The sequence below is a fragment of the Vulpes lagopus genome, chromosome 5, assembly GCF_018345385.1.
Source record: "Vulpes lagopus strain Blue_001 chromosome 5, ASM1834538v1, whole genome shotgun sequence".
In the NCBI taxonomy this organism is placed as follows: Eukaryota; Metazoa; Chordata; class Mammalia; order Carnivora; family Canidae; genus Vulpes; species Vulpes lagopus.
This window is the reverse complement of record NC_054828.1, coordinates 121692541-121715263: the sequence shown is the minus strand read 5'-3', so window position 1 is coordinate 121715263 and position 22723 is coordinate 121692541.

Genomic DNA, 22723 nt, shown 5'->3' with positions numbered 1-22723 from the left:
AAGGTCAGGAGACATACTTCTGACCTCCAGCTTTGGCTAAAGGATGGTTGAGTTGACACTCAAGGGTAAACTTCTATTTTCATCAGTGCATGCCATTTCTTGTGGTACCTGTAGTGAGTTCTCTACCTGCCGGATTTCTACATCACAGTCCACAAAGCAATCATTACCAATAAGAAAAATAAATCGTTTGTCTGTAGCATGGCTTTCAGCCATAAATACAGCAAGAAGTCACTGGGCAGTTTCCCCTGGTCGCTGTGCTATGTGTATGCTAAGAGCTCATTCATTACCCTTCTCTTGTAGTGATAATTATTGTTCTTTCACTTTGTGTGCCACTGATATTATCTACCACCTGTCAGTATTAGTTTCTGAAGGAAGTTTGCTACTTTCTTTTTTTTCTCTCTCTGAGCACAATATTTGTCATTAACTTTGTGGGTGGTTTTATAGGCTCCTCGGCAACCAGTACCTGGTTTTGTGCTGTGAAACTTTACCTTCGAATAATGCTCCTTTGATTCTTTTTTTCCCCCTCTGAATTTTAGCAATATAATTCATTAATTCACTACTGGGAAGTATTTTATCTATTTGTTCTGAAATGTTCAGATTGGCTTAGTGGAAAAGTTAACAAACTGGCATCAAAAATGATTTTATGACACTCTATTACTAATATCTTATTACAGTGTGCTGGGACTAAGGATGAATGGACCCCCTATCCAGAAACTCCAATTTCTTAATATATCATTTTACTTATTGATCACATTTATTTCTTTTTCCTTTTGTCTTCTTTCTTTTCTTCTTCCCTTTTTTTTTTTTTTTGGCTGCTTGAGCAAAATCCTCAATGGCAGCACTTGTGCTCTACAATATATGGAATCATGTTCTACATTTGATCCATGTCATGTTCACTCATTCATTTATGACAATGCTCTGAGTTGTAATATTTACTATTATCATCACAACTTCTATGCTTCTCTAAACTACTTCTCAACTACTGATTCGTGCTTTTGGCATTTGGAGACAAATACAGGAAAACAATTTTATATATACAATGATATGCAATGGGATGAAGATAAAGAAACGATGAGATGAAGAACAATTCTGTTAGTATGCTGTCTTAGGTAACCTGGCAACGTAATCTTCACAGTACATGCAAAACCACTAAGCATATAATGATTACATAAAATCACATATTTTTGTGATTTGAAAAATTACAAATCTTTCATTTCAAATTTGCGAAACGTATGTGAACGTGGTTGTTTCAACAGGTTTTCAGTTGAAACCATCACGCCACCTGTAGACCATTTGCATGACCACTGGGAAACATTGGAGACCTAGGGACCACACTTGGAGGACTCTGAGTTACTTGGAACTACATCCTTTCCATATGGCATCGTCAAGCTCGGACATGGAGTCCTTGGATTCTCCCCAACCAACAGTGTTCGTCTTCCATATCCATCTGTGGCCTTTCCACAACTAGGTTGCTATGATGATTGTCCCCAAATTCTTCAAATATGCCTGGGCATTTTGTGCATGTCTTTTCTTCACATGACACTTCTTAAAGAGAGGTATTTCAATATTATTTTATTTTATCTTTATTTTTATTCAATTTATTTATACTAAAACAAAACAAAATTGTCTACCCATTTTTCTCACCCCCTACCTCCTTTCTCTGACAACCATCAATCTGTTCTCTATATCTGTGAGCTTAGTATCTGTCATCTATCTATTATCTATCTATCTATCTATCTATCTATCTATCTATCATCTATCTATCTATCATCATCATCATCATCATCTATCTCTATCATCTATCATCTATAGATTCCACATGTAAGTGACATCATATGATATGCTTCTTTTTCTATCTGACTTATTTCACTTAGGATAATGCCCTTCAGGTTGATTCACGTTATCACAAATGGCAAGATTTCATTATTTTTTGTGGCTGATTATCTTATCTATCTATCTATCTATCTATCTATCTATCTATCTATCTATCATCTATTTATCATCTATCATCTATCTAAAAGTCTCTTTATCCATTCATTCGTTAGTGGACACTGAGGTTATTTTCATACCTTGGCTCTTGTAAATAATGCTTCAATTAATATGAGGGTTCATATATATTTTTTTGAGTTATTGTTTTTTTTTCTTTTGAATAAATATCCAGAAGTGGAATTCCTGGATCATTTGGTAGTTCTATTTTGAAATTTTTGAGGAACCTCCACATTCCTTTCTATAGTAGCTGCACCAACTTATATTCCCACCAACAGTGCACAGAGGTTTTCTTTTTTCCACATTCTTGCCAATGCTTGTTATTTCTTCTCTTTTTGATAAAAAACATTCTAACAGATGTGAAATGATATCTCATCCTTGTTTTGATTTGTATTTCCCTGATGATTAATGATATTGTGTATCTCTTCATGTATCTTTTGACCATCTGTATGTCTTCTTCAGAAAAAAATATCTTCAGATCTTATGCCCATTTTTAAATTGGATTGTTTTTTTAATGCTGTTAATTTGTATGAGTTCTTTATATATTTGGATATTAGCCCTGTATCAAATATGTGCTTTGCAAATATTTTCTCCCATTCATTAGGATGCCTTTTGATTTTGTTGATGGTTTCCTTTGTTGTGCAGAATCTTTTTAATTTGATAGAGTTCTACTTGCTTATTTTTGCTTTTGGTATCAGATTCAAAAAAAATCATTACAAAGATGAATGTCAAGGAACTTACCACCTCTGTTTTTTTCGAGGAGTTTTATGGTTTTGGGTCTTAAATTCAAATGTTTAATCAATTTTAAGTTAATTTTTGTGCGAGGTATAAGATAGTGGTCCAGTTTTATTCTTTTGCATGTGGCTGTCCAATTTTCCTAACACCATTCATTGAAAAGACTGTCTTTTCCCCAATGTAAACTCTTGGCTCCTTCATTGTAAATTAATGTGTGGTTTTATTTCCGGGCTGTATTTTGTTTCATTGATCTATGTATCTGTTTCTATCCCAATGCCATACTTATTGTTTTAATTATTACAACTTTGTAGTGTAGTTTGAAATCAGAGAGTGCAATGCTTTCAGCTTTGTTCTTCTTTCTTAAGATTGCTTTGGCTATAAGGGTTCTTTGACAGTGCCATACAAATTTTAGGATTACTAGTTCTATTTATATGAAAAATATTGGAATTTTGATAAGGATTGCCTTGAATCTGTATATTGCTATGGTTCATGTGGACATTTTTGACAGTATTAGTTTTTCTAATCCATGGCACAGAATATCTCCATTTATTTTTGTGTCTTCTTCAATTTCTTTCTTTAATATCTTGAAGGTTTTAGTATACAGATCTTTTACTTCCTGGGTTAAATTTACTTCTAGGTATTTTATTCTTTCTGGTGCAATTGTAGATGGGATTTTTAACTAAAATTTTCTTTCTGATAGTTCATTATTAGTGCACAGAAATGCAATAGATTTTTGCATGTTGAGTTTGTATCTTATGACTTTACTGGATTTATTAGTTTTAACAGTTTTTGGATGTAGTCTTAAGTAGTAGTTTTCTATAAGTAATATCATATCATCCACAAATAATGACCATTTCACTTCTTTCATTTCAATTTGGATTTATTTTTTTCTTGTCTAGTTGCTATGACTAGGACTTTCACTACTGTGTTGAATAAAAGTGGTGAGAATGGGCATCCTTGTCTTGCTCCTGATCTAAGTGGAAAAACTTTTAGCTTTTCGCCATTGGGCATGATGTTAACTATGGGCTTCTAATATATGGCTTTCATTACCTTGAGGTACGTTCCTTCTATATCCACTTTACTGAGAGTTTTTAAAAAAGATTTTATTTATTTATTCATGAGAAACACAGAGAGAGAGAGGCAGAGAAAAAGGCAGAGGGAGAAGCAGGCTCCATGCAGGGAGTGCGGGACTTGATCCTGGGACCCCAGGATCATGCCCTGAGCTGTAAGGCAGACGCTTAACTCCTGAGCCACCCAGGCGTCCTGAGAGGTTTTTTTTGTTTTTTGAAATCACAAATGGGTGTTAAATTTTGTCAGATGTTTTTTCTGCGTGTATTGAAGTGATCCTATGATTTTTATCTATTGTTTTGTTAATGTGGTTTATCACATTGACTGAATTGCAGATGTTGAACCATCTTTGCATCTCTGGAATAGATTCTTGATCATAGTGTATGTATGTATGTATGTATGTATCCTACTAATGTATTATTGGATCCAGTTTACTTATATTTTACTTATATTTTGTTGGTGATTTTTGCATTTATATTCATCAGAGATATTGGCCTGTAATCTTCTTTTCTTGTGGTATCTTTGTCTGCTTATCAGGGTAATGCTGGCCTTATAAAATGAGTTTGGAAGAATGCTCTTCTCTTCTCTCTCTCTCTCTTTTTTTTTTTTTTTGAAAGAGCTTGATAAAGATTGGTATTGATTCTTCTTTGAATGTTTTGTATAATTCACCAGTGAAGCTGCCTAGTCCTTGACTTTTGTTTATTGGGAGGATTTTGATTATGGTTTCAATCTCCTTACTCATATTTAGTCTGTTCAGATTTTCTATTTTATCACAACTTCTTCTTGGTAGGTTTTATATTTGTAGGAACTCATCCATTTTTTATAGGTTGTCCATTTATTTTGGTGTATAATTGTTTACTTATTATCCTTTGTATTTCTGTGGTATTAGTTGTAACATCTCCTTTTTCATTTTTGATTTTATTTGAGTTATCTCTTTCTCTCTCATTGATGAGCCTAGCTAAGGTTTTGTCAATTTTATCTTTTCAGGGAACCAACTCTTAGTTTCAGTCGTGTGTTCAGTAGCATGTTGTTTAATCTCCACATATTTTTCAATGTTCTAGTTTTGTTTGTGTAATTAATTTCTATTTTCACACCACTGTGGTCAGAAAAGATGCTTGATATTATTTCAATCCTCTTAAATGTATTAGGATTTGTTTTGCAACCTAACATATGATCTCTTTTGGAGAACATTCTATGTACACTTGAGAAGAATGTGTATTCTGTTGGTTTTGGATGCAATGTTCTGCAAATATCTAAGTCCATTTGGTGCAATGTATTGTTGGAGGCTAATGTTTTCTTACTGATTTTCTGTCTGGATTACCTATTGATTTAAGCGGGGTATTAAAGTCTCCAACTCTGACTTTATTGCTTTCTATTTCTTGCTTTAGGTCTGTTAATATTTGCTGTATATATTTAGGTGCTCCTATGCATAAATATTTATAAATGTTATACCTTTTTTTTGGATTGACCATTTCATTATTATATGACACCCATTTTTGTCTCTTTGTCTCTTATTACAGTCTTTGCTTTAAAGTCTATTTTGTCTGATGTAAGTATAGCTACTCCAGCTGTGTTTTAGTTTTTCTATCCATTCACTATCAAGCTGTGTGTCCTTACATCTAAAGCAAATCTAAAGCAAGTCTCTTGTAGACAACATACAGATGGATCTTATTATTTTTTTTATCCATTCAATTACTCTATGTCTTTTAAAAAAGTATTCTAATAAATCATGTCTTTTTAAAGATGTATTTATTTATTTGACAGGGAGAAAGAGTGAATATGGGGGGAAAGAGCAAATGGAGAGGGATGGAAAAATCCTCAAGCAGACTCCCTGCTGAGAATGGAACCCGATGTGGGGCTTGATCCAGGATGCCAAGATCATGACTTGAGCTGAAATTAAGAGTTGGATTTAACTGACTAAGCCACCCAGGTGCCCCTACTCTATTTCTTTTGATCAGATAATTTAGTTCATTTACATTTATAGTAGTTATTGGTAGATAGATGCTTATTCCCATTTTGTTGATTTTTTTTTCTATCTGTTTTTGTAGTGTTCTGTTTCTTTCTTTTTGTCTTGCTCTGTCCCTTTGTAGTTTGATGATTTTCTTTACTGATATGCTTATATTCCTTCTCTGTATCTTTTGTGTATTTATTATAGGTTACCATGAGGCTTACATATAACAACTTATATCTATAACAGTTTATTTTAATTTCATAGCAATGTAAGTTTAATTCCATTCTTTTTTAAAAAAAGTATTATTTATTTAAGAAAGAGAGAGAGAGAGGGGGTGAGCAAGGGGAGTGGTATAGCAGACTCTCTGCTGAGGATGGCTCAGTTCCATCTTACAAACGTGAGATCATGACCCAAGCCGAAACTAAGAGTCAGGTGCGTAACTGACTGAGCCACCCAGGTGCCCCTGATTCCATTCTATATATCAGTATTTTCATTCCTCTCATGTTTTGTTTTTGATGTCACATTTACATCTTTTTATCTTGTGTATTCCTTAACCAATTATTGTAACCATTATTTCAAATACTTTTGTCTTTTAATCATTATACTCACTTTATGAGGGATTAATCCATTGCCTTTACCATATAGTCACCTTTCCAGTGAAATTTGTTTCTTCATAGGTGTTCTTGTTATTAATTAGTACCCTTTCTTTTCAGATTAAGGAACTCCCTTAAACATTTCTTTAAAGCTGATATGGTGGTGAGGAACTCCTTTAACTTTTGCTTGTCTGGAAAATTCTTTATCTTTCTTTCACTTCTGAATGATAACCTTGCCAGGGAGACTATTCTTAGTTGGAAGCTTTTTTCTTTCAGCACTTTGAATATACTGTGCTATTCCTCTGGTCTGCATAGTTTCTGCTGAAAGATCTGTTGATAGTTCAATGGAGGTTCCCTTATCTGTAACAAGTTGTGTTTCTCTTGCCACTTTTATTATTCTCTCCTTGTGTTTAATGTTGGACATTTTAATTATAATGTGTATTGGTGTGGGTGTTTTATTTGGGATCCTCTTATTTGGAAATCTCTAGAATTTCTGAATCTGTAGTCTGTTTCCTTCTCCAGGTCAGGGAAATTTTCAGCCATTATTTCTTCGAATAAGACTTCTGCTCCTTTTTTTTTTAATCTCTTCTTCTTCTGGAGCCCCTATAATATAACAGTTAAGCCATTTGATGTTGTCCCATAAGCCCCATAAGCCACCTTCATTTTTAAAATTCGTTTCTTTTTGTTGTTTCTTATTGGGTAAGTTCCACTGCTTTGTCTTAGAGTTGACTGATCCTTTCTTCTGCTTTATCTAGTCTGCTGTTGAACCCCTGTAGTGCATTTTTCAGTTTAGTTATTGTATTCTTCACTCCTATAATTTCTATTTGGCACTTTCTTATATTTTCCATCGCTTTGTTGAGGTTCTCTCTGTGTTCATCCATTCTTCTCTCTACTTTGGTGAATGTCTTTATGACTATTACTTTGAACTCTTTATCAGGCAAATAATTCTCTCCATTTAATTAAAGTCTTCTTTCTCAGTATTCTCCTGTTCTTTCATTTGGAATATATTCCTTTGTTCCTTCAATTTGCTTGGTTTTCTGTGTTGGTTCCTATCAGTAGATAAAACAACCATCTCTCCCAGTCTTGAAGAGGTGTCCTCATCTAGGACATTAACCTTGTTGTTCAACGTTGCCTCAGCTGTTGGTTGTCTTTCAAACTTTTGTGCTTGTCCAAGCAACTTATTGTATTTTTTAATAGCTCCCCGTAGTTGAGGATATGCCAAGACCTGTCATTGTTCCCCTAGGAAGGATTTTGGACTCAGACTGACTAAAAATTCAGACTGACTAGAAACCAGATCCTCAGGCACCAGCTTTTAGAAGTATATAAATATATATAGTCCTGAGGCACTGCAAGTGTAAGCCCCACTGATCACCAGAGTCAGGTGATCTGGAGGCATTTCTGGGTGGCAGTTGCAAAAATTAGGGTTCCAGACAAGAGTATAAGCTCTTTTCTTTGTGATACCAGCAAGCTGGAGAAAGGCAGAGAGAGAGAGAGAGAGAGAGAGAGCACCAAGATGGTGTTCATAGTCTACATTCCTTGAGAACAGTTCCATAAGCCACTAAGTATGTGCTGCACCTAAAGTGTGCCCCAGAGGCTGAAGCTCTAGGACAAGCAAAGGGGCATCCTTCACAGAAAGATTGGAGGGTCTGCCTCAGTCCATTGCACGTGACACCTTTTCCCCTTCCCACTCCCATGGGCCCACACGAGAATATGATGAACATATGCTTTCCACCTGGGAGGAAACAATTATATGGCCAAGAAAAGCATGGCCTCCTGCCTTAACATTCATAGGAAGACTTTGGTATCTCAGGTGTGAAGGCTCCTGGCTTTCATCAAGCCTCCTCCGAAAGACTGATTTTAGTCCAGGCATTTGGACCAGAAGAAACTTTAGATGTCAGCACTTTGGGATGCACTTAATTGTCCCTCCCTTTAATCTGAGTGTTCTTTCCATCTGAGCTATGTGCCTGCCTCATCTGCCACCAGGTAGGGGTCCTGATCCAGCCCCACATACTATTAGGGGACTAGAAGGTGGTCCTTCCTCCTTGTGGCCAAGGCTGAGGGATAAGCATCCAAGAGTTCTTGGTCCCACCTTGTGGGACCCATACCAGGAGGTTCTTTGGTCCCACCTGCACAAAGACCTCTCTGAGTCCATCAAATCAGCTGGACATGACCAAATTTGCAATGAGGACCTAACTGAGTCCTGGACTCTGAGATTCCATTCTAGTTAGTCCCCCCTGCTCACAGAATCAAGCCCAAGTCCTCGGCATAGCTTTTAAACCCTACACAATGTGTAGCATACCATCTTTTGCCATCGTGGCCTATACTTCCTGGCACTGAGCCTATTTCCAGTGCGCGTGACCTCTGACTATTCCTCACGTGTGATGCGCGGTCATGTCTCCAGACCTTGCCTCCAAATTCATCTGGCCCCTCCTTTTAGAACAAATGTGTTTTGCTGGCTGCCCCAGCTCAAATACCATCTCTCTCATATGCTCTCCACAGGTTTCCACCAGCATGGATTTTGAAGTCAGAGTTCAAATCCCAGATCTACCTCTTACTTCTTGTGTGAGTTGCATTTTTCACTTAACTTTTCATGGTTGAACTTTTCCATCTGATAAACAGGTCCAATGATTCCTAGATTGGAAGGGAATTGTCAAAAATGAAGGCAACAATATCTTTAAAGTAAAACACCCTGCACAGATAGGATGCCTGATGGGTTCCTTCCTTGCCCCTCCCCTTAGCATGTTGATTTTGTATCTGTTTTGGTTCCTATTTAATTTTCTTTGTAATTGTTTATACACCAATTTGTCTTCTACATTAGCCTGTAAAGTTAATAAAACCAGGAAACTTTTCCTTATCCCTAGTTCTTTCCATGCCTAGTTTAGAGTAGATATTCAGTAAATATCTGTTTATTGGAATTGGAATTTCTGTTAAGTTATATATCTCTATATATTTGTATGTGTGCATGAATTATTAATTCACCTTGGAAAGCAATCAAACTGTGTATAGAATAAGGGATTGTTGTTTCAGCTAAAGGCATGATGTATCTAGTATCGTGGGCTCTTCACTTTTAAAGTATGCATGGCACTGAGCAAAGAAATGGGAGAAAGTCAGCTTCCTGCCCCATAAGAGCCCAAGAAAAAAATGAGATGACAAGATGGCAGGCATGTTGGAGGGAAAAGAGCATGCAAGGCAGAAACCCCTCACCCCAAAGAGTCTCTGCACAATGTCAGTGGTGCTCTGGGCAAGGAAAGGGCAAAGGTGCCAAGTGAAAACACCTCTCGAGTTTATCACAGACATTAAGGGTTAAAGGAAAACAGGTGCATGTGCACATGCAAGCATGCACACGCCCAAAGCTGTGTTCCTTTGCAAGATTAGTGGCGCTTTTACCCGATGCCCGATTTCCCCAACCATGTTCCGATGCGATGATCCTTTGCCACACACAAGACTGTCATTGTATATTCATTCATTAGAGATAATGATTTTGAGTCTCTGTCCCCCACTGACCTGTGGACAGATGGCTAGCATGAATGCCACGTTTATCTGGACACCAGATCAGCTCCGACAGCCCTCTGGAGGGTCTGATCACCCAGTGGCCACTGCATTGCAGACCTCGTCTTTGCTCTTCTCCTCCCCGGGGGCTGCCGATTGGGTGTACTGAGCAGTGAACTTCTGCAGAAATGAGCCTTTTGGTTATGAGCGATTTTGCTCATTTCTTTTCATAACCACCGATCAATGTCAGGACTGCTTAGAGCTAATCATTTCAGAGTGGAATAAAAACAACGTGAAGTTCTAGAATGTTAGAGCATTATTCAGTTCTGAATAGCAGTTGCTCCTGTCTCTATCCTCTCCCCCTCTCCCTTGGTCTGTCTCAGTACATGAGGGGTCAAACAAAGCATACACGCTGAATGGAAGGGTTGCATTTGTGAGGCATACCTGCCCGAGTCCTGGGTGCATTAAGGATCTGCTTGCAGCTTGTGAAGAGGGACCCTTCCTGGGGAATAACTCATGGGGACCCACTTAGTGCAACAGACAAACCACTGATTTGATCATATTAGACAGATTGTTTCCTGTGGTAATTACTTTCTTTTAACAAAAATTATTTCTCTTAGCCAAAAGACTTACCATAAGGTTGTTTTAATGAACCATTTCCTCTCTTGCCTTTAAAAAGACACTTCACTGTACTGTACTTTTAGAATCAGATTTTTATAAATGAATAAAGCAGATCAACTTGATTTCACCACTGATTGCAAAGCCTCTTTCAAGGATAGTTACACATAGGGTTTCTGACAATTGCTATTGCTTCATGAATTCACTCAGGAAACAGTTTCCACTTCTAAAACTTGGCCTCAACGTATCAAGACAGTTTTCCCTCTTCCAGGAAAGGCTGACTATTTCTCAAACTTTACTAGTAAGAAAAAAGGGTAATCTGAGTTCAGAAATCCCCGTGAGAGATTTTAGAATTCACTCCCATTAACATGCTACCAGCAGTGATCTCTTCTACAATGTTAGTTTTTAAATAGTGGGTCCTGAATGTGTTGAAAACTTGGGTGGATAATATCTCCTCTTCTTGCTTCTCTACCTTCTCGTCCTTTCCATAACTGCTGTGACCCAAAATGTTTGCCCCCAGCTCAATTCAACGTTAAAAACCCTTTAAAACACAACAAAACTACGGATCCTTACACTTGGCACTTTTTTTGGGGGGGCGGGGGCTTCAGTCATTTGTGTTTTTCTAAGTTCCTGGATGGACTATCTCCTTCTCTACCTTCCCCAATCCTTTCTGTGCTTTGAGACTTATCTCAAGGACCACTTCCTCTACCTCATTCTCCCTTAACCCCCAGTCTTCTTTTGGCACCGGACCCTCCCTCCTCACTGGTTCTGCACCTGTCCCTCATCCCTTCTTGCCAATTCTTTCCTTCCAGCTAGCAAACCCACTCCTCGCCTTTCCCTTATCTTGCCACTCCTCCTTGTGGGGCCACATGGGATCAAGTTCACGGACTGACCTGGCTATATCTTCTAGCTTTATTTTATTTTTTTATTTAACACACCTTATTTTTTAGGAGAGTTTAGATTTATAGGAAATGAAGGAGATAGTGCAAGTGTTTGCACTACTCTGCACACAATGTCCTCTGCATTAACATCTTACACCAGGACAGTACATCTGTTACCATTAGTTAACTAATATTGATATCATTATTGACATTGATCTTATGATATTATTGATATGATTATTATCTCAAGCCCACAGTGTATTCACATTTGCATTGTTTTTACCTAATGACTTCTTCTGTCTCAGGATGCCACATTACATTTAGTTGTCACATCTCCTTAGGCTCTAATTGGTTGTGACGGTTTCTCAGACTTAGCTTGTTTTTGATGACCTTGACAGTTTTGGAAACATTGATTGGATTTTTTGTAGAAGCTCTCTACTGGGATTTGTTTAATGTTTTTTGTTCTCATGATTGAGCAGGAGTTGTGGGCCATCGGGAAGAAGAGCGCAGAAGGGAAGTACCATTTTCATCACATCATATCAAGGGCAGGGACTATCAACATGACTTATCACTGTTGACGTCAAACGTGATCACCTGACTAAGGTAGTGTTTGTCAGTTTTCTCAGCATTATTCTTTTCATCATCCCCCACTCCTCCATAATGTCCTCTTTGGAAAACAGTCACTTTATCAGTCCACGCCTAAGGACTGGGGAGATATGTTTCAGCTCCTTGAGGGTAGAGTGTCTACATCAACAATTTGTGTGAATGATTTGTATCAATTAAGTCTTTTTAAAAAGATTTTATTTATTTATTCATGAGAGACACAGAGAGGCAGAGACATAGGCAGAGGGAGAAGCAGGCTCCCTGAGGGGAGCCTGATGTGGGACTCGATCCCAGGACCCCTGGATCACCACTTGAGCTAAAGACAGACGCTCAACCACTGAGGCACCCAGATGCCCCTGTATCAATTAATTCTTCTACATGGGAGATCTGCCTCTTCTCTTGGCTTGGCATGCTCCATGTTCATCTTCAGCCTGATGCTCCCCCCCATTCAATCAAGATGCTAATTATGTATCAGCACCCTGTCCCCCTGGGGCATCTCCATCCTCCCACACACCTCTCATGATAACTTAGCATTGCCTGCTTAGCAAAGCTAATGCCTCTGCATGCAGACAAGGCCTCTATTTTCCATTTCAACCTTCCGTTCTCATCTCTGCTCACTTCCTTATTCAGGCTCTCTCTTCGATCCAAACCAAATGAATTATTGTTCCTCCCAGAGCTCCACACTATTCCAAGTCTCAATATCTTTCTACACTCTTCTTTGACCTGGAATACTATCTTTCTCCTTGTCCACCTTGTCCCACCTAGGGACAGCCCAACCTTCTCATCCTCCAGGAAGTTCCCCCAAACTCATCAGAGTTAATCTCTCTTTTGGGCCACGAATCTTCTTGGTAGATTCCTGGAGCGCTACATTTACCCAGTGGCATTTATATGATTTGTTCATACATCTGCCTCCCTATAGGATTCTGACTGACTCGTCACTTTCCTATCAGTGTCTGGCACAGCATCTGACATTTAGCATCTGAGGAATGAATGGCTGAATCGTTACGTGACTTTTCACACATATGCCTATATATAAAATTCTTCCATCAGCATGGTGACCTTCTCAACAGCACATGCCACTGATCACTCTTCTTAATGTCCCTGCACCATTGCTGAAGGTTCACCTACAACGTGGCAGGTCACGAACACCTGCTATCTGTTACTGCCTAAGGGCTGGGGAGAAGTCCTGGGGTGGTCTCTTCCTCAAAGACAAGGATGTTCCACGTACCCAAAGAGCTGTGATTATAAACAAGCCATTGAAATAAGTGGCTGCTTCATCTGAAAGTTGGTTTTGGTTGCAGAAAAGTGCTGACCGTCCTTTAATACAGAGACAGGAAAGAGGCACTGCAATCAAACATAATTGGAAGATTACAGGAGCTCAAAATTACCCTATAGCAGAAAATTCTCTTTCATGCTAGGCAGAGGAAACCTGCACATTGATTCCCCCCCCCCCATCTTTATGTAAGGAAGTCTCTTGAAGATAATCAGATTTCATTGAGAAGATACAACTGCAGATCCTCCTGTTAAACGAATACCTCAGTGGACATTCAGAGAGATTATCTGCAGTGGTGTCAGAGATGACAGAGAAGGCCCTCATTAGGATCATTCAGATTTGCATAAATCTTTGTGCTTTCAAGACTGTCACACTGGACTTCATTTACTCCTTAATTGTTCAGGTACAAGACTTCTGGGTAATGTGGTCACAACAATGACCAAAATATCCCATAATGGGCCTATAGTCTTTTCTAAAGGCGCACGGAACTGAGAAATACACTTTCCTATGTTTACTCAACTCAAGCACGATATATTCTCTTAATAATATTATATCCTTGGCTCTCTCATACACTACACAGGTGGGACTTCAAATTGCCACAGCCTTATGGGAAGAGATTTGACAATACATTTTAAGTGTCTCGTAATAGCCAGTAATTTTATTTCTGGGCGCATATTGTTCATTAAAAAACACACACACACACAACAAAAATTTGTCATTGTGGGATATTTCTAACCAATACAAGAATAGAAGAGAATAACAAACGCCGTGTACCCAACTCAATAATTCTCAGTTTGCCGCCAGCCTTGTTTCAACTACCTCTGATGACCCCTCTCGCCCTGGATTTCTTCGAAGCAAATCCAAGACACCGTATCATTCACACCATTTCTTCTGGAGGGATTTCAGTGCATGTCTTTCCAAAAGATGGGGTTTACAAAATAGCCACAATACTGTTACCACACCTTCCCCCCCGACCCCAAATCACAATTTCTTAATATCATCAAGTGTTTTGTCAGCATTCAAAATTCTCTCGTTATCTCATCAATAATTTTTATGCTAGATTTGTTCATTATGAATTCAGACGAGATCCACACACTTCACTGGGTTGCTATGCCTGTTAAGTCTCTTAACATTTTTTTTTTTTTTGTCTCTTAACATTTTGGTTGTCATCTCTGTCTTTTGTTTTTCTTTGCACTCTATTTGCAAAGAAGCTGTAGGGAATGTACTGTAATTTCCCACATTCTGTGTTTTGCTGATTTATACTTTGTATCTTCTGCTCTTGTGTAACCTATCTCCACTCTTCCCCTGTAATGTGTGTCCTCTGGTGGTTAGATCGGGATGCCTTATCAGATAGAGGTTTGATTTTTTTTTTGAAAGAGATTGCCTCAAAAGTAATGTCATAGGCTTCCACTGTCTCCTTTCATAATGTTAAAATTGCTTAGTGCATTCAGGTGATTCCGTCAATATTAAGGTTACCAAGTAAGTGGCTTTAGCGGTCACCGATGCTCATTGCCTGGGCCCATCGGTTCATGAGGAGTTATGTAATGGCAATGTTCTCATCTGCCTTCTTTTCATCATTTATTCGCCTTCTTTTCATCATTTATTCTTGAAAAAGAAATGTTCCGTCTTCAATGATGTGACTACTCTGAGGTGCAGTTTGTAGAGAAAAGACAGAGCAAATACTTGATCATTATTTATCAATTTTCTCAACAATGAGTTGCTTTCCTGGTATCCTATGATGATGATTGGTTGCTAGATCATAGTCCTCAATGGTGTCCATGCCTTAACCCCCAGAAACCAGGAATTTTCTACCTTACATGGCAGAAGGGACTTTGCATATGTGATTAAGTAAAGGATCTTGAGATGGGGAGACTATTTTAGATTATCCTGCTGGACCCAATGTAACCATAAGGGATAAAATAAGAGCTGGGCAGGAGGGCCAGAGTCAGATTAAAAGATAGGATGACAGAAACAGAGGTCACAGTGATGCAGGGCCATGAGCCAAGGGTTGTGGGCAGCCTCTAGAAGCTGGAAAAGACAGGAAATGAGTTCTCCCTTCAGAGCCACCAGAAGGAACAGAATCCTCCAGACTAATTTTGAACTTTGGGCCTCCAGAACTGTCTGACGATAAATTTGTACATTTTTTTTAAAGTCATCAAGTCTGTGATAATTTGTTAGACCAAGAATAAGAGACTAATTGATGTCTTCTGTATTTTTAATATGCTCGAATTACCCCCATTGACTCTAGTGTTGTGTAGATAAGACCACAATGATAACACCCTTGCTTTTTTTTTTGCATGATAAGATATTTCCAGTGTATCTTGTACATTTTCTGGCATCAACCATCTTTTTTTCAAGAAATTCTGCTTCCTTTTATTGGGAAATGTTATTCAGAGACCAGAATCTAATGGGTAGGGATACTTACTACTGCTGGGTTGGTTGTATTTTTCCTAGACCTTCACAACATGCAAAGCTAGGAAATATATCATGAATCCATGTTAGTATTTCAAATTCACATTTTGAATTGCTAGATTGTTAATTCTTTGATATTATACTTACATCTCTTTATTTATGTTGGAAATGTTGGTTCTTAATAATCTTACATAATCTCTCTATTTAAATGCTCTTTGTGCTCTTATGTCTCAGTTTCTCTCTTTCTTTCCCTCTATATTTATATATAACATAATATATTTAAAAATATACACACATATATTTCAGTATATCAGATATTTGGGATAGATTCCTTTAAGTAGGATTACTGGGTCAGAAGGTGCATATATATGTAATTTTGTAAGTCTGCCAGAGAGGTTCCATCACTTCCTTTTCCAGCAGCATTTTCTGGAAGTGCCTATTCCTTGCAGATTCAACAACAGATTATGTGGTCAATTTTTGAATTTTAGAGTTGGCAACTTGATGTACTTTTAATTTACATTTCTCTAATTCTAAATGAGGATGAGCATCTTTCCCTATGCTTAAGAGCAATATACCTTCTGTTCTCTGAACTCTCTGTTCCTATCTCCAGCCAATTTTTTTTTATATGGTGCATGGCTTTTTTCTTCTCTATTTGTAGAAGCTTTTTATTTATTAGGGATATGAACCTTTTATCTTGAAAGTGGTATAAGTTTTATAATTTTTTTCCAGAGGTCATTTGTCTTTTCATTTCTTATGTTATTGTTTTTGCCATACAATCACTTTTGGTTTTTGTTTCTCTCTCTCTCTCTTTTTGTTTTTTACATTTTAGAAGTGCTTATGTAGGCAAGTATATATATATATTTTCCTTTATTGCTTCCAGATTGGGGGATATAGTCAGGAAAGTTTTTCCACTCCTAGGTCAAAGAGGAATTCACCTATGTTTCCTTCTAGTATTCCTGTGGTTCTGTATTTATTTATTTATACTTTATTTCATTTTTAATTATTTTTACCCTTAAATACATCCTCTGTGTATAGTGCGAGGGCCACATCTTATTTTATCTGCTTCCATGTAGTTATTCACTTATTGCAACAATATGTCTGAAAGTCCAACTTTTCCCACAGATTTGAAATGCTATCTTTATCATATACTAAATTTCCGTATGTGATGGACCTATTTCTGGATTCCTGTTTGGTTCCATTGGTCTGTCTGTCGAGGCATACTCCATGACACATTGTTTGTTGTTTTTTTTTTTTTTTTTAAGATTTTATGTATTTATTCATGAGAGACACAGAAAGAGAGGCAGAGAGATAGGCAGAGGGAGAAGCAGGCTCCCCGCAGGGAGTCTGATGTGCAAGTTGATCCCAGGATCCTGGGACCATGATCTGAACTGAAGGCAGATGCTCGGCCACTGAGCCACCCACGCATCCCCACCCCACACTGGTTTTACTGTAGACAATCTAGCTGTATGTTTCATAGATTGCTCTTCCTTTTTTTTTTTTTTTTTAAGATTTATTTGTTTATTTTAGGAACAAAAATAGAGAGGAAGAGAAAGCATAAGTAGGGGGAAGGGCAGAAGGAGAGGAAGAAGGAGAGAAACAGACTCTCCATTAAGCATGGAGCCCCACATGAGGCTTGATCTCAAGACCCTGAGATCATGACCTGAACTGAAATCAAGAGTCGGTGCTTAACCAACTGAGCCACCCAGGCCCCCCTAGATTGCTCTTCTTTTATAAAAGATTTCTTGATATTATTGCTTGTTTGTCCTTTCAAATAAATTTTACAATCAACTTAGTTAGGTTCATGAAAAACTACAAACGTCACATTATTTTTTGTAGGATCGTATTAATTTAGAAATAATATCCTCCATCTTGAAGAATACAGAATGCCTTTCATTTGCTCAAGTCTACTTTTATATCTTTTGGAAGGTTATTCTCATAGATTTTTAATATTTCTTTTTTTAAGACTTGATTTATGTATTTGAGAGAGAGAGAGAGAGTAGAAATAAGAGGAGGGAGATGGACAAGCAGACCCAGTGCCAAGCAGGAAGCTCCGTGCAGGGCTTGATCCCAACGTCCAGAGATCACAGCCCCAGCCCAAACCACGATCTGGGTACCCAACCGACTGAGCCACCCAGCTGCCCTAGATTTTTATTATTTCTTAAGTTTGTGGCTATGTAATAAAAAAAAATATATATGTACACATATGTAATTATTATCACATATATTTATATATAAAATATATATTTTTGTTATTCTAAAAGGAGTCTTCTCTTTCATTATATCTTAACTAGTTTTTTAATTTAATATATGAAGTTGTTAATTTTGATATGTTGTTTTTTTATGGTTCACAGTAATTTTACATTGATTCTTTTGGTCTTCAATGTAATTAATAAAGTTTTACTCAATTCTTAACCTCTAATTTCTTTATATTGTCTATTTTCATTGGTTAATTACTTAATAATGATGAAGACTAGTAGATGACAAGTTGATATCATGTGTTATTTCCTGAGTTTAGAGAAAAAAACCTCAGGTATTTTTGTATTTCCTCGCTAAGTAAGATATGGGCTATTGGGTTGAAATGTGTGTGTGTATGTGTGTGTGTGTGTGTGTGTGTGTGCGTAAATAATCATAATATAATAATACTTAAAATTATCCATTAGTTCTTACTTTATTGAGTAATATTTTCATGAATGAGTGATAAATTTGAGATATACAAATGGAAGATAAAGATGTCATTTTTTCTGCCCAGCTGTATTTATATCATGGGTTCCATTAATAGATTTCTTAATGTGAACCATCCTTGAATTTCTGGAATAAAAGCCACTTTTTGTGTTTCATTTTTAAAATTGTTTGCTTGCTTGTTTGTGTTGGTGGATCTGATTTGGTAACGTTTCATTTGATCTTCTCGAGTGATCTTGATCTCTAGTTTTCTGTTTAGGGTCTACTTTTTGTGAAGTTTTGATGTCAATGTGCCCCACTTTAATAGAAAAGAATTGGGGAGTTTTCTTTGGTCTCCTGTGATGTGAAATCCTGCTAGTTCTAGCTCTAAGAGTTGTCTTGAATCTGTATACTTTTCTCCATGTCTAGGGTCACCACTCTATATTTAAGCCAATAACATCTCACACTTAGGCTTTTGTTATGATGTTCTAACGGTTTCCCTGCTTTCATTTTTGAATCTTTATTTTTTAATTTTTCATTTTATTTATTTGTTTTTTTAAAATTTTGTTTATTTATTCATGAGAGACACACAGAAAGAGGCAGAGACATAGGCAGAGGGAGAAGCAGACTCGCTGCAGGGAGTTTGATGTAGGACTTGATCCCAGGATCCCAGAATGATGACCTGAGCCAAAGGCAGATGCTCAACCACCCAGGTGCCCCTTTAATTAATTAATTAATTAATTGATTAATTTAATTTTGTTTTATTTTATTTTTTTTAGGTGCCCTCTTTTTAAAAAAATTAAAAATATTTATTTAGATAATAAATAAATGTGTATATATATGCAAATGTATATATGTGTATATATATATAGAGAGAGAGAGAGAGAGAGAGAGAGAATAGTGCATGAGCAGGAGGAGGGCCAGAGGGAGAGAGAGTCCTAAGCAGACTCCCCTTGGAGTATGGTACTTGACACAGGGTTTAGTCTCATAACCCCGAGACCATGACCTGAACTGAAATCAAACCTCAGGTGCTTACCTGACTGAGACTCCAAGGTGTCCCTTTCTTGCATCCTTCTAATCTATTTTTCTCACAGCAACAACAAGGCTTATGTCCTTGCCTATGTAAAACCTTTATAGACTCCCTTTGGCACCTAGAATAATTGCAGTTGGCTTACTGTGGGTTTCAGGAGACTGCATGATCTGATCCCTGCCTATATTTCCTTTCCTCATAACTTTCTACACAGCTTGACTTTTTTTTTTGTCTATTTTTCAGTTTCTAGGACATGCCAAGATATTTGTATCAGAGACATTGTTGCTCTTCTTCTACCAAGAATGAGCTTTCCAGAGACAAACACCATGCCTGAAACATAGTTGGCTCTCCATAATTATGTTATAGAAAGTATTAGTATTTGCTGTTTCAGTGTGTTGGTAAATGCTCTCAGTTCAAGGATATTGTCGAGTGCATCTCTGTATTCTTAATGTCTAGACATTATCAGGTGCTCATTAAATGTTAACTAGATGGATGCATCAATGAAAAGAGAGGTATAATGACCAGCAAGATATAGAGATGAATTAATGAATGGATGAAAGTAAGTATCATATTCTGTTTCCATTGCTTGTTATTTAAATTGGCCTCAAATAGCTCTGGAAACTTGGCAGAATTTCAAAGCAGAACTGCTGAAATCCTCTCTGTTCTATAGAACAGAAACAGAAGAAGGAGGGAGTCTGGAATGTTTGATCCCCTTGCATCCAAACCCAATCATGGCCTCTTCCTCACCCCTTGGTCCTGTTTTGAATCCTTCTCTCTTTGAGTCACAGTCCCTGGGAGCAGTATGTGAGTTGGGGTGTGCATTAAGGACCTGATAAGGGATGGTGTTAGCTTTATTTAAACTGGAAGCAAGCCTTAGAGGAAGCCTCACCTTTGTCCCCTTACAGAGCTGTTGAGTGCAGTTGAACCCAGTAAACCAAGAGGGCTGTTTTGTTGAAACCAGAGTTCAAATTCTCACCTCCAATCTCATCCCCTTCTCCTGTTTTATCATACATTCATCTGTTTTACATATGGCGAGACACACTCTGTTTTCCACGTTATGATGATGTCGGTGATCAACAACCGTTTTTTTGACCACCTACATTGCAGTAGGTAGTTTACATATATATTAAAAATAAACAAGCAAACAAACAAAGCAATACAACACAACAACACTCTTCATATAGTGCAGGGTATGGGAGACTCACTCTCCTCCCCACTTCCTGAAGATTGTGACTCTTTTCTTTGTGCCCAGGTGTTTGCTCTGCTTACTCCCAGAAGCCAGCAAGCCCAGATGTGTATGAATGTTCTGGCCAGGCCATCTGTACTCAGAGCCCTCCCAGCCCCTCTCTAAGCCTCCCCTGTCCTTGGCCACAGCTATTCGCAATCCCCACTTGGATAAATGAAAGGTGTCAAGCTATAAGTAACAAAGAGAAAGCAGAGGTGAGATGAAGATATTCTGGATGGAGAAATGATATGGGGGACTGCAGAAGAAGAGAAGAAAAGAAGAAACTTCATCAAGCATAGCTTTGCTTTAGTTTAAGTGAGATCTTTGTGTAGATCATTATAGTTCTGAGTGCAGGTAGTGTCACCTCCATTTTCAGATGAAAAAACTAAGTTCAAGACAGGATACGGTCTTGCCCAGTGACTAAGTGGCAAGGCAGGGATTCTAGTTCAGGCCATGGATTCTAAATCTGGAATCCTTTCCACCATGCTTTTCCTACCCCAAACAGGAGTACAGATAAAAATACATCAGAGTCCTTTCAGCAGCTCAGACTTGGCAGTCGGGATTGGGAAATAGGGAGGGGATTTCAAACACTTACCTTTCTTTGAGCAGAAAAGGGATTTCCACTGAAATAGATTCCAGGGTTCCTATTGGAAACTTGGAAGTTGTTTACAAGATGTTAGGAAATGTTTAGAGATATGCATACTTCTCACGACCTGATTGTCTCTGTTGAGTTCTTTACAAACCCTTTCTCTCCCCTTCCTCTTGTCTCTCTCATGAGTCCCATTTGCCTTGGGACAGAGAGTCCATGCAAAGGAAGGGAAATCAGTGGCTCTTTTAAGATAATGGGACTCTCAAAGCAGATGGTTGTCAAAAATATCAGATGGAAGATGCATTGCAGAGAATGGGTTTGTATAGATTTCACAAGTGGAGAATCTGAGAATCCAAACAGCTAGAGTAATTTATCCACTAATATACTTATGTATCCATCCATTAATCATTCTTTCATTTATTGATTCTTCCAAAAAATTCGTCCGAGTGTCTGCTATGTTCCAGAGATGGTGTGAGGTGCCAGGAATGCAGAAGTACAGAATGAGACTAAGACTGTTCTAGATTCTATGGTCAGTAAGAAATAAAAGAATCCAATGGTTTGTCACTAAACAATGGAAGAGGTGTTATAATAGAAACTACATTAAGGTTGTGAAAACACATTGGAAGGAACAAATTTTCCCATGGAGAGTTTTACAAGTTTTCACAAAGGAGAGAGCACATGATTTTGGTCTTTTAAGGATGAGCAGGTGTCTGCCAGAGCTGCATTTGCAAGGGGTCTACATGCCTGAGTAGTGAGAACAGCAGGTACAGAAACACAAGAGTCATAATGGGCCTTAGTGCTGTGGCTGGATAAAAAATTACCTGTATGGGATGCCTGGATGGCTCAGTGATTGAGTGTCTGCCTTGGGCTCAGGTCGTGATCCCAGGGTCCCGGGATTGAGTCCTGCATCAAGCTCCCCACAGGGAGCCTGCTTCTCCCTCTGCCTGTGTCTCTGCCTCTATCTGTGTCTCTCATGCATAAATAGATAAAATCTTTAAAAAAAACTGTCTGTATGTGTTGAAGGTAGAAGGAAATTTGACCAGTTTGTTGGAAATGGGTTATGATGGCCAAGGATATCAGGCCAAAAAAATTCATGTTGCCCCATAGATGATGGGGAGATACTGCAATTCTGCACAGGTGTTGATCTCTGCACTGGCATCATTTACCAAGCTCATCAGTTCTGATTGGGGTTTCTCTGGAATTTGTTCCCTCAATCTGGGAGCTTGGTGATTATTGTGTTTTAGTGAAAAGAGAGTAGGGATTGTGTTCAGGAAGCAAGAACCATTTATAGCATTTTGCCAATAAATACAATCAATTTATCAGAACTGATTATCCCATTCAATCCCATCAAAATACCTTGATTACTCTCAGGAACAATTAAACCTATCATCCTTGGGATTTAAACCAGAGGCCAGTTTCACTGTTGGGTCACACTGATGGAATCTGGCCATTTAAGCTTCAATGACTCACTGAGAACAGAAGTTATGCAGAGTATTTTATATATAGGTCATAATCCTGGTATCATCCTATATATGAGGTTTTTTATCCTCTTCCTCCATGGGAAGAAATTGAATTTCAGGGACCTGAAGTACCCATTTCAAGGCCATGCAAC